Consider the following 14,017-nt stretch of genomic DNA (forward strand, 5'->3'; position numbering starts at 1 on the left):
ATCTTGAATTTGAAAAGACTTTGCCTGTGACCCAATATGTGGTCTATCTTTGAAAATGACCCTTGTGCACTTAAGAAGAATGTCTATTCTGTGGATTTGGAGTGAAATATTCTGAAGATATCAATTAATGCCATCTGGTCTAGTGAGTCATTTAGGATTGATGTTTCCTTGCTGATTTTTTGTTTAAAGGATTTATCCAATGGTAATAGTTGGGTATTAGAGTCCCCTACAATGATTGTATTACTGCCAATCTCTCCCTTGATATCCTTCAGGACTTTTTAAAAATATATATATTTGGGTGTTCCTGTATTGGGTGTGTATATGTTTACCAGAGTTATTTCTTCTTGTTGGTTTGCTCCTTTTATGACCTGCCCTTCCTTATCTCCTTTTACGTTCTTCACTTTGAGATCTAATTATTCAGATACATTTATTACTAGCCCGGCTTTTTTTCTTTTCTTTGTTTTCATTTCTATTCACCTGAAGAAACTTCCTCCATCCCTACACCATCAGTCTGTGTGCAACTTTTTTTCTGAGATGAATTTCCTGTAGACAGCATATATATGGGTCATGTTTTCTTACCACTCAGTTACCCTATGTCTTTTGATTGGGGCATTTTATCCATTTACATTTAAAATTATTATTGATAGGTACTTGTTTGTCACCATTTTTATTCTTTACCCCTGAGTTCTTTCTTCGCTTCCTATTTCATCTTTTTACAGCAGACTCTTTAGCATTTCTTGCATTGCTAGTTTGATGGTAATAAACTCCCTCTATGCTTTTTTGTCTGTGAAGCTCCTGATTTCACCTTCAATTTTGATTGATAGCCTTACTGAGTATAGTATTCTTTCTGGGTACAGACCCTTCCTTTGCATAACTTTGTGTATTTTATTCCATTCCCTTCTGGCCTGATGTGTTTCTGTTGAGAAATCAGTCATAGTCTGATGGGGGATCCTTTGCAGGTAACATTCTTTCTCTCTCCGACGGCTTTTTATATTCTTACTTTGCCAATTTAATTTTATTGTGCCTTCGCATTGGTCTTTTGGGGTTCATTTTGTTTGGGATTCTGTGAGCTTCTTGGATTTATGTGGGGGGTTTTCTTCCTGATTCCAGGGAAGTTTTCTGTCATTATATCTTCAAACAGGTTTCTATTGTTTTCTCAGTTTCCTCTCCTTCTGGCACCCCTATTATGTAGATGTTGTTTTGTTTTGTTTTGTCCCAAAGCTCCCTTAGGCTCTCTTCAACTTTTTTCATTTTTTTTCTAGAAGCTACTCTACTTGGGTATTTTTTTCCTACCTTGTCTTCTAGCTCACTGATGTGGTCCTATGCTTCTTCTAGTCTACTGTTGATGCTTTTTATTTAGTTCTTTGTAGAGAGCCTCATGAGAAGGTACATGGACATTCTTTTAATTCTTATCAGCTGAGCCCAAGGGCACTGGCAGAATCCTTTTATCAGTCCTGATTTCTTATCTTTATCCATGTGCTTGGAATGAGGAACAAATAGGACCTTGACTTACCCAGATCTTGATATGCTAAATCTTATACCAAAAAATGAGGAGCTTACCCAGACCTTGATGACTAGGATCTGGGCACACCCAAAACTCCTTTTGACCTTAAACTCCCCTTTGGAATCCAATATATATGCTGTGTTTTCTGTGGTGAGTGTGACTGTCTCTCCATCAGAGAGATGGCACCCACCTAGCTCTCAGCTTTATGAATCTATTTCTGCCTCTTGTCTCTTTCTCTAATTTCTTAATGTCCAGCTTCTCCATTCATGAACCTGTCATTTTCTGTGCAGGACATGGAAAACAGAGAAAATACCCACCACAGTTCTTTATAGCAGCAATGTCATTTTTCATTTCTTCTTGGTTCTTCTTCATTTCCTCTTGGTTCTTACACATATTGTTTCATTTGTCTTCTATTTTTTTCATCCACCTTAGGACCATTTCTCTGAATTTTTTCTCTGACCAGTTGCTTGCCTTCATTTCATTTATTTCTTTTCCTGGTGATGCCTCTTTTTCTTTCATATGAAGGCTGTTTCTTATTCTCTTCATGATCTCTCTTCTCCAGGTTTCTGGTTATGTAATTGTCTCTCTCCTGCATTGATTTTAAAGCACAAAATACAACACAATAAGGCACAACACACAAAGCACTGAGCATGAATGTATTCATGATTTTAATAACCTTAAATAAAGGTGGCCACCAGAGAATGGTGAATTAGAGAATAAGAAAGAATGAAGAAGAGAAAAAAAGGAATGCAAAAATGAAATTGGGAAAAGGATAAAAAAAATAAGAGAGAATAGAAAGCGAATAAAAGAGAAGAGGTGAATAAGCTATTTATATGGGGAGAAAACTCCAATAAAACAGCCCATTATCCCAACAAATGCCAGCAACAAATACCTAGAGATGAATACAAGCTAGAAACAGCAATTAATATCAAGTGAGGCAAGAAAAAAAAAATAGAAGGAAAAAACAAACAAAAACAAAACAATCAAACAAAAGGAAGAGCAAAACAATTTCACAAACAAGCCTAAAAAAAACAATATCATCAACAATCAAGCAAACAACAACAAAAGGACAAATAGAAAAAAATGGGTAGTGAAGAAAGAGAAGAAAGAGGTTCTTATGGACTTGGTATAGGGGATTGAAACTTAGACATATATGTAGGGTGACATTTTAACAGGGGGTTTTAAAAAGAAGGAATAGGGAAAATCTAAAGCAGAAATAAGGTAAGAAAAACAGGACAACAAAAGGGGAAAAGTAAGGAAGAGAGTGTTGGCATAAAGGTAAATTTAAGGTAGAGTAAAATGATGCTATAGAAAATATGAAAATGTAATGTAGAACACTAATTCCAAAGTAAAATAAAGACAATATAAATTGACACTTAAAAAAATAATATAATAGTAGTAATAATACTGTTTGGAAATAAAAATGTAATAATTAAAAAGATAAAATCAAGTGAGGGGAAAAAATTAGTTTCTTAAGTAAAAGATGAAAAAAATTAAAAAAAATGTGCAGTAGTAAAAGTTTTTTACTTCCTCTACTGTTCTGTTTGGCACGCCTGTTTCCTAGTCAAGACCATATTGAAGTTCCTTGTGTTCCACTGCTCCTGGGTATTATAGGCCACAGTCCTGATTTTCAAGTAGGCAGAATGTTTTTGGGTGCAGAATTCCCCAAGTCCTCCAGCTCCCAAGTGTACATTTCACTCTCCTCTCTGGACTACAGACTTCACCTTATCCCAGGCGAAATTTGATCTTTCTGTGAGGGTGTGCAGAGCTCATTGAATCCTCTTTCTCGCTCCCCTTGGTGACTGGTGTTCACTGGGTGCCATAGTTGTAGATTTCTGGGATTTTCAGGCTTCTGATAACATCCGCTTTCCCCTCCAACATGGCACACTCTCTGCATCAGAGCCAGTCACTCCAGGAGTTAGCAGTGGGGCTGCCTAGTCAGGAGAACCCCATCTGGCAATCCCCCACAGTGTACTGGAGTATAGCTGTCCCTCAACTCACCAACAAACATTCCCCTTGTGACCACACACTCTCCCTTTGTTCTCTCACTCACACATTATCTTTCAGTCTGCCTTTCAGTCAGCAGCCATCTTCCCTTCTCCTTTTTTTGCACTTTAAAGGTTTGAAAAGTATACTAGTAAAAAGAATAATGTTCTATGGCAAGTAAATTATGTAAAATTCAAATGTCATTGTCCAACAATGAAATTTTATTGAAATACAGCCATCCTAATTCTCTTATGAATCATCTATGTCATGCTACAATAGTAGAGATGAGTCATAATTACAATGACCATATGGCCTGAAAAGACTGAAATATGTACTACCTGATCCTTTGCAGAAAAAGTGTGCTGATCTCTGGCAGAGAGTAAAATTAAAATAATTAGTTGTTGTTTTTTTTTACCACTTCTCTTAGTTCAGATGAAAGAATGCATGAAGCATTTGAAAGCAAGAAGGTTCTAAGCATCAATAAGACTTCACTGGGCCTTGAGTGCAAGTCCTGCCCTGGTTTCATTTATATTTGGGCAGCCATGGCACCAGATTCATTCTTGCTCAAAAACTCCCCTTGCTCCCTCCACAGTTGGGGGCCCTTTGGTGTTGCTTGAAAGATATAGGAGGAAACACATGTATATTCCAGTGTCCTCATTGCTAATTGCAGATTAAGATATATAAATGCTACATAATTTTGTATATTTAAGGTTATTTTCACTTTTCAATTATATAGAGAGAGTCTTCTCTAGTTAACTGATATTGCCATCTTTAAACAACACCACTAATGGATACTAAATGGCATTTGTGATTAAACCAACTTAATTTACAATTTTTGGATGATAAGTATTTCTTAATTTTATTTTCTAATTCTGCATGTCTGTAGGCATGTCTGTCATCTCATCTATTAATTGGCAAGCTTCATGTGTTCTTCAGGACATAAGGATGAATAAAGACATTACCCCTGCTCTTAAGGAGCTCACAGTCCAAAAGAGAGACAAACATTTATCTTCTATGTTCTAATTGCATTGTTAATTTTCTAAATTCAGCTTCCTGAGACCAGAGAGAGAAAACAATAACTTATGTTTTGGGAATGACACTAGCTGGGGCTGAGAATATCAATTGCATTTTAATAGGGAATGGGAGAGTGAGGGGAGATGGAATGATCACCACCAGGAATTTGAAAGGACATTTAAAATTATGTAAATGTAAATAGTCCTAAAAACAACCAAGGGTGCTCACTGACTATAGTGTCCAGAGAGTAATATGGGAAGGTGATTTAAAAGGAGGGAAAATGGCAAAAGAAAGGGGGAAGCATGCTGGGGCTCCAAAGGAAAAAAAAATATGTTCAGGTAATGGAAGGTCTTGAATAACAAGATAAGGACTTTAGACTTTAGGACATTGATGATTTTTTAAAAGCCTCGAAAAATTTAAGCCCAGGCATGAAATAATTGAACTTTACAATTTAGCCTATTTAGAAAATGGCATTTCCCTATTGAACCATGTTATATATCAAGTAGCATTTTATTTTAATTGTTTTTATAATGCTGTAACAAACAACTCCAAATCTTAGTGGCTTACAATAGTTGAGATTTTTCTTTAACTGTACATTTCTTCCATGGTTTGCCTATGATGTTTTTCTGTGCCTTCTTTGTCTTCCAGACCCAGGCTGCATGAGTAGCTCCTATCTGGGCCATTCTGGGTTCATGTAAACAGATCAAAGAGTGATGACAGAACCAAGTGGTGATTCTAAAAGTTTTTCTTCAGAGATTGCTTGTGTCACCGCAATTCAATTTTTATTGGCCAAAGCATGTCACAACTTAGTCAAGTGGAGAGGAGCGTAATATGTTTTTCACAGTGAGGGGAACAAATATTAAAAGCAAACATACAATTCACCAGGATGTTAAGTATATTAACTAATGCTTGAAACCTAGGTTCAAATCCCAGCTCTGCTGCTTGGTAGCTATAAAACTTTTGGCAACTTAATTAACATCTTTGTGCTATTTGTTATTAGAATGATTTAAATAATAACAATTGCAATGAATACTTATATTTATGAATATAATATTTGGCTTTGAAAATTGATCTGTAACCTTGTACTCCCCAAAAAAATTTCCCCAGGTCCTGAACTATGTGTGCCTCCATAGTGCTTTATATATATACCAGTCCATGATCACATATGGCTCAAAGGCCAGAACAACTTAGATTCATCTTTGTAGTCCAAACTGTGCTTATCAGAGTACTTTTTTTTCCAGTAGGGATTCAACAATATCAGCTTTACTGAATGGGATTTGAGCTGCTACAGCTCTCTGGAAAACTGCCAAGAGCAGTGATTTGGAATTTCATTTGACAGTACTGAAACTGACAAATTTAGCCGCTAGTGTTTTTAGCACAATGAGGCAATATAGTCTAGCTATATTGTTACTGGACCACTTCCCTGCCCCTGCATGATCTGGAAACTTTGAGTGTCAGGTGACTTCAAGGGTCTTGACTTACCCAGGAAAAATTTCAAGAATGAGTAAGATGAGTTTTATTCAGGTAGACAAAAAGAAAGTGCTCCTGTGAAAAAGCAAAAGGTGCCATCAGAGTGGACATGGGCCAACTGACAATGAATTGCACAAATGGTCAGTTTTGGGATTTTATGAATTTCCAAGGTAGGAGAGGAGGTTGTCTCCAAGATTTATGGCACCAATTCTGACTCCACCTTATGATTGAGACAGGGTCTTGTTCCTATATGGTCCATTCTAGAAGCATCATGGCCTTCATCCCTCTTGACCTTCCTTCTATTTGTGGTGTCAATTTTCATCATAATGATGATAGAATGAGTTTTGGGGTCATTCTCTGGTCAATTTTTTTTTTTTCATCTTAGATTTGCCAGATGTAACTCATTTTTGTTTTCTACCTCCCTGATTAAACTTTCTGCTCTTAGGTATCTTCAGTTAGGGAGGATAGGGTCTTGTGATTTATGAGCTGGCTGTTAATTGCTCAGGTGTCTGGCAGTTTGTTCAGCCAATTGCTTAAGTTTCTTTATTCCACTTGCCAGGGAATTTTCATAGTTTCTTACTCACCTCCCTCAATATTAGCAAATAGTATTTATATAGCGCTTCTGTGTGAAAGGTATTCTATGAGCACTATCTCATTTTTTAGTCATAACATTCCTGCTGCAAATGTTTCATCATTCTTACTTTACAGACAAGGAAAAATAGACACAGAGATGTTAAGCAAGTTTTCTAAGGTCATATAACCTGGGATAGGAGAAACAGGATTCAAATGCTGACAGACTAGCTCAAAACTCCATGATCTTAATGATGGCACAATTCTATTTCCATAACAGCAGTCATTACCAACTGAGTGTTAAAATGTTAAAATCAGAAGGCCCTTTGAGAAGTAACTACTCCAGGGGGTTTCAAACTGTGCCCAACACAACTTTCGGTTCTGTAGAGATTACTTTCTATTACAATTTTTCTGGATACTTAGGGGTATAGCTATATAATTTCAAATTTTCATATGACTAAAAGATCTGCACTGTCCTCTTTGTCCCATGTTATAATATATTATTATACACTTTAACTTATGAAATAAATTAATTTCAAGAATTGCTTGCCTGCACTTTTTTGGTCAGAGATCTGTATAACAGTTCATTAGGAAAAAGAGTTCTTCAAAAAGAGTTGAAACTACTGATCATTTCTAACTTTTTTCCTTGACAGTTAAAGAAACTCAAGTCTCAGGGACAGAAGCAAGGATATAATGGTTCCTAAAAACCAGTCTTTCAGATCAGGACTCTTGACTCTCAGTCCCAAGTATTTTTAGTTGCATCCTGCTGTTTTAAGAAGTAAAATTCTACCTTGAGTTATATGCAATATGTTATTGCAAGAAATCACCACATCAACTCACCCTTCCTTTGTGTATAGTCCCAAGCCATGGGAAAGAGATTCGTTTTCATAAATTGGATTGATCTATTTGAATTTATTTTATCTTACTCTAGGATATACTAGGGTATGATTTTTCTCTACTTCTTCTTATAAATAATATCTTAGTAGCTCCCCTGGAGGCTGCAGTGGATTCTCAAGTTTTACATTACATAATATAGATGGCTTTTCAATAATTTACACTGTAATGTTTACAATGAGTGCACAGTTATTAAAAATTAATGAAGAATAAATAATATTCTAACAATGAGACTGGCTAGATAGAATTATCCGCCAAGGAATAGGACTGTAAAAATGTATATTAAATATCTTGATTAGAGCAACATTTTAAATAGTTTCTCATAATTTTTAAAAATAAATGGGATACATGGTATAAAAAATTCTAGATTACTTCTCCATTGTCATCATGCTGCCTAATAAAATAGATCTTTTAAAATATAAAAGCAAATTCTGAGATTCCACCACTCCCATGCACATCTCAGCTCCTTTACCACCTTTACCACCTAAAAATCTTTCTTTTTCAAGACTTCATCAAAGTATCTGCTTGTAATAATCTATCTACATTATCTTTTCTTATTTTAAACTTCCAATCCCCTTCCAATTATTGACAACAAATTTATAAGCCACATAACTTATTTTTCTGAAAGTTTCATACTCATTTATTAAAGCACAATTAAAATTAAATTGTCATTTCTGATGTAAAGCTTTCCCTACTATTAGAATCAGTAGAAATTTTTATTTTGTTTGCACTCATGTATAAATTTGAGTGTTCTGATTAAAGCAACTATTTTATATATATAGTTATTTATATGCCTTCCATGTCAGACTTTGAGGGTGGGTATTTTCTTACTTTCCCTTTGAATGCTTGATGCATAGCACAGTGTTCAATACATTTTCTTTGAAAGGTAATTATTTTTAAATACAAAAATTCTAATAAGAGGCAAGAGCTCAAAATTTTGATAAAAATGTAATTATTAATCCTATGAGGAAGAATATGAACTTTATATATCTAAAGAGTTCTAAGCTGGTTTTAACTTTTATAGGCAAAAGAGAGATTACCTCTCAAAATTTTTTTTGCCAAATTAATGAAGATTTAATCACTTACTTTGACAAGCTACTGTATAAAATGCTGTCATTTTTATCCACAAAGAATTACATCAAGGATACTACATTGCATTTGGTCCTCATGTTTCTTTAAGCTCCTCTGCCTGTGATAGTTTCCAGACATTCCTTGTTTTTGATAATCTTAAAGTTTTTGAAAAATATTCATCAGATATTTTGTAGAAAGTCTCTCAGCTGTGACTTGTCTGGTGTTTTCCCATCATTAAACTAAGGGTAAGGATTTTGGAAAGGTAGACAATAGAGTTAAAGTTCCATTTTTATTATATCATATCAACATGACTTATTGTTGTTAGTGGTGATTTTTACCACCCAGCTGAGGTAGTTCTTGGAAGATTCTCTATTGAAAAATCATTATTTTTGTCCCCTTTCCATACTATACTCTTTGGAACAAAGTCAATTATGGGCAGCCCAAACTTAAGGAGGTATTAATTATGCTTTCCCCTTCTTGAGGGTGTAGCATCTGCATGAGTGTTTTGGAATTTTCTTCAAAGGAAATAACATGTCTATTATATTCTATTTACTTATTCAATCATTAATTTTATCAATATGGACACATGAATATTTATTTTGTACTTTTGGTTATAATCAGATACTACTCTATTTTCTTGCTCAAATTATTTCAGATTTGGCCATTGGAAGCTCTTTCAGTTGACTTCAGAGTCCCTTTGATGTACCCCCTTCACTGTGGATTCTATTAAGGAATTTCTTACTTTCTGAAACTATAAGATATACCAGCCTCATCTTGTATATTTGCTGGGCCAGTCCTATAATCATCTCTGACTCCAAGGATTCCTATTCCTTTTATTGGAGAATGACCATTTAGTTATCTTTTTAAAAACAGTGGCACAATGATGTAGTGGAAAGATGCCATGACACAATTTGTTCTTAGGTGATTTCTGATAAATTACGCATCACATACTGTCTCACTGGAAAAAAATTGTGTTCAGTCCAAACAGATATTCATTTAATTTACTTGTAATACAAGCAGCACAAAGAAATTCTCCTATGAGTTCTAAAAGACTTCAAAGACCCTCTGGATTCTCATCTTTTCATTCTTAAGCCAGTTATTTTAAATCCTTAGCATTTACAGAGAAGGCATAGACAATTATTCTTTGAGATAAAATATGATGGAAAAGGAAGTAACCTTTTAACCAGACCATTTGGCAAAACAATCTCTCAAATAATAGTAATTATACAGTTTGCCAGTTGCATGGTGAGTATAATTAAGGTGACTAAATAACTCTGTAGTAATTATGATGACAATTTCAGTTTTTAGATTTTGTAGCATTGTGCAAATTTTGACTGAAGACAAAACTGAAAATTTATGCAATCTATTGCTTCACATGGTATTTATGATACAATTAAAAAATTCATTGCTACACTTACCAAAAGATATATAAATCCTATATGACATTGATATATGCTTTAAATAAACATCACTGCTAATGATTGTAACCTGAACTTTTCATTAACATAAAGGTATGTGTTGGGACATAAACAAATGAATGGCAAAAGATACCATGGCATTTTAGAGGCACTATTTTTTTTAAGTCCCCTGGTTGAAAAAGGTTTTCTTCCAACAACATTGTGAAGTGATATGATTACAAACAAATGAAAGCTAAGTATTCTTTCCACTTTATTAGGCTTCAAATAAAATTAGCCAAATGACCTTTTTACAATTATATAAAATTACTATATTTTATCTGTAGCCTAGAAATACACAACTGAAAGAAAAGCAAATACTGTTTAATCAAATGTTGAACCAGTGCTATTTATTTTCCATTGTTTCATTCAGCCATTGTCTTTTCTCATTAGTACAGTTGCACAGATCTCAACTACATTTTTGACCTCACAGATGCTTTGTTTTCCAATAAAGAAAGTCAATGGGTCTTCTGTCTGAAAGCTTTATCATATTGTCTGGAGAATATCCAAAATAAATATACCGACAGTGGAGCAAAGTAAATGCTGGTGATGTTCACATTTTCCTGCCAAATTACCATGAGCCTGTGCTGATAATGTTTTGAAGTAAGTGGGGTTAGAATGGAAGAGCACTTGACTTTTAAGAAATGGTCTAGGCAAAAGCAATGACATCAGAGTCACTGACAACAAACTAGTAACCATTTTCTAATCATTAAAAGCACCTATTAGAACCAGATGACAATGGACCAGCCAAGAAGAAATGATCTTGTTACTCAAGCAGAAACCGGATGTCAGGGTGTCAGAAAATTAAATTTCAGCTCAGGGTATGGAAGTGGGCTGGACAAACTCTTAGATCTCTTTCAATTCTCAGGTTGTTTCTTTTTTTAGGATGCTAGTAAATTCTATTTGAAATGTGGTTGGAGAAATGAGATATTGTCAAATTTAAATCTAAATTTTAAAATATGGTGTCTATAATAAGTTGGGAGTTATTGTTATATTGTAAAAATTCTTAATCATATTATTCTCTCATATGTAGGGTATGCCAAAAAAGTATACAGACACTTTGAATAATTATAAATGCATTGTTTATTAAAATGTATTTGATTTTCAAAATTGAGCTATCAGCTATTAAAGTGTGTATAAATTTTGGGGGACACCCTGTATATTAAAAACACTATGTCCAAGGAGAAACCAAGATGGTGACATAGATAAACACCTATACTGCTGCTTTGCACAACAATTTCAAAACTTCAGCTAAAAGACAGAGTGGACACCATCCAGAACCACTGGAAAGCTGGCTGAGTGGAAATTATACAACTAGAAGGAAAGATAAAAGGACACGAAGACCCAAAGGAGCTGTGGAGGACAGAGGTGTGGAGATCTGCGTTTGTGGAAAGGATGGGTGGCTGAATATGGGGCTGGCTTACTCACAGTGCTCAGAGAGGGTGAGCAGCAAGCACATGGCTAGCTTTCTCATTCAGGAAGGGAACAGCACCTCCTGACTGTACTGAAATTCAGTTCCAGGTGAGACTTTGGGTACCCAGACTCATTCGGGGAGACACTGGATTGTCTGGCAGTGGGTGAAACTCAGGGAAGCCTTCTCTCAGAGGTGTGTGCAGCCATTGTCATGGGGCACTGAGACACAGGGGCCTCATAGGGCAGGGCTGATGGGAAAACAATGCTGTCTGCTCAGCTCTGAGACTCCGTCCCATCCAAACTGAGCACAGAAGCTCTCCCAGTGGAGACACAGCTGATTCTCACAGCCAATTGGCCTAGAGGTCAACTCCCCCCAGTGATACTAACAATAATCTAGGCTTAACTACAACAAGACTGCACACACAGCGCACAAAGGGGCACACCAAGAGTGTCCACCTCAGGTAACTGGGCTCTGCTAGGATACCTAGCACACAAAGCCCCTCCATCAACTTAGGGAAGCAGCCACAATGTAGAGACAAAGAGGCAAGTCAAAAATGAAGGAAATGGAGGAAATTAAATGACTGGATATAAAGTTCAAAACAACGGTGATAAGATTTTTCAAGAAATACTTAGAAAAGGCTGATAAATTTAATAGGACCCTTGAAGATATGAAAAAGGATCAACTAGAAATTAAGCATACACTGACTGAAATAAAAAATATTATACAGAGATCTAACAGCAGACTAGAGGGTTGCAAGACAAAGTCAAAGATTTGGAATACAAAGAAGCAAAAAACACTCAACAGGAAAGCAAAAAGAAAAAATAATCCAAAAAGTTGAAGATAGTGTAAGAAGCCTCTGGGACAACTTCAAGTGTACCAACATCAGAATTATGGGGGTCCCAGAAGATACTGAAAACTTATTTGAAGAAATAGTGACTGAGAAATTCCCCCATCTGGTTAAAGAAATAGACTTACAAGTCCAGGAACTGCACAGAACCCCAAACAAGAGGAATCAAAAGAGGAGCACACCAAGACACATCATAATTAAAATGCCAAGAGCAACAGACAAAGAGAGAATATTAAAATCAACAAGAGAAAACAGTTATTTACCTACAAGGGATAATCGCACCCATACGATTGTCAGCTGATTTCTCAACAGGAACTATGTAGGGCCAGACTGGAGTGGCAAGAAATATTCAAAGTGATGAACAGCAAGTACCTACAACCAAGATTACTCTACCCAGCTAAGCTATCATTCAGAATTTAAGGTCAGGTAAAGGGCTTCACAGATAAGATAAAGCTAAAGAAGTTCATCAGCACCAAACCAGAATTTATGAAATGCTGAAAGAAGAGGTAGAAGAAGATAAAGATAAAAATTATGAACAACAAATACATATTTATCAACAAGTGAATCTAAAAATAAAGTGAATTAAAAATCTCATGAACAGAATAAACTGGTGAATATAATAGAATCAGGGGCATAGAAATGGAGTGAATTGATAATTCTTGGGGGAAATGGGAAGTGGGGGGTGCAGAAAGATACTGGGGAAAAAAGTGTACACCTATGGATAAGGACAGTGTGTTCGGGGGAGGTAAGGGCAGAGGATGGGGTAGGAACCTGATGGAGGGGAGCTATGGGGGAAAAAGAGGAACATTTGTAATAATATGAACAATAAAGACATTAAATTAAAAAGAAAACACTCTGTCCAATGATTTTGCACTATAGTAATGAAATGTAACTGCTTTACTAAGTCTTATTTTACTCTTTGACCAGTTGAAGTGAATACATTTTTATTGAATACATATTATACATTATGTTGACCCTCTGAATTTTGTAGGGGTCATGTATGATATGAACACAGCCCCAGTGTGGGGCATGCAGAAGGCAGGTGATCAATGATTCTCTTTCATAATTGATCTCTCTCTATGTCTCTCTCTCTGTCTCTCTCTGTCTCTCTCTTTCCAAAAACAATCATATTATATATATATATATATATATATATATATATATATATATATATATATATATATATATAAAATTTTGTGGGTTTGATTCTCAGTTGGGCTGGATATGGGATGTAACTGATCTATGTTTCTCTCTCACATCAATGTTTCTATCTCTAATTTTCCCTTCTTCTTTCTTTAAAAATTCAGTAAAACATTCTTGGATGAGGATAAAAAATTAAAAAAAAATAAAAAAAAAGAAGAAGAACTGCCTGGGACTCCAATAGCACTCTGTCTAAGCCTCAATTCTACTGGTTTTTATAGCCAGAATATATGGGAACTTGTTCCCAATACTGGAAACCTGGTTTTGGGAGCCTGGTGTGGAGCCTCTTCAGGAGGACCTGCATCAGAGATATTCCTTCTGATTTTTATCTGCCACATATGAGTGTGGGACCAGCTTTGCCACTCCTATCAGTCTTGCTTTAGCTTCTTGTCTTATCCCTTGTTGTAGGACTACCATTCAGCTAGATTTTAGGCAACAGTGAATGATGGTTGATCTGTAGCTTAGTTGTAATTTTGATGTGATTGTGGATGTGAATACCATGTTTATCTATGCCATCATTTTAATCAAAAGTCTATCAATAGTTATTATTTTTATGAATGACAGGTATGTGGGATTATATTAGATGACTATGT

Source organism: Pipistrellus kuhlii, unplaced genomic scaffold, assembly GCF_014108245.1.
Source record: "Pipistrellus kuhlii isolate mPipKuh1 unplaced genomic scaffold, mPipKuh1.p scaffold_m20_p_19, whole genome shotgun sequence".
Lineage (NCBI taxonomy): Eukaryota > Metazoa > Chordata > Mammalia > Chiroptera > Vespertilionidae > Pipistrellus > Pipistrellus kuhlii.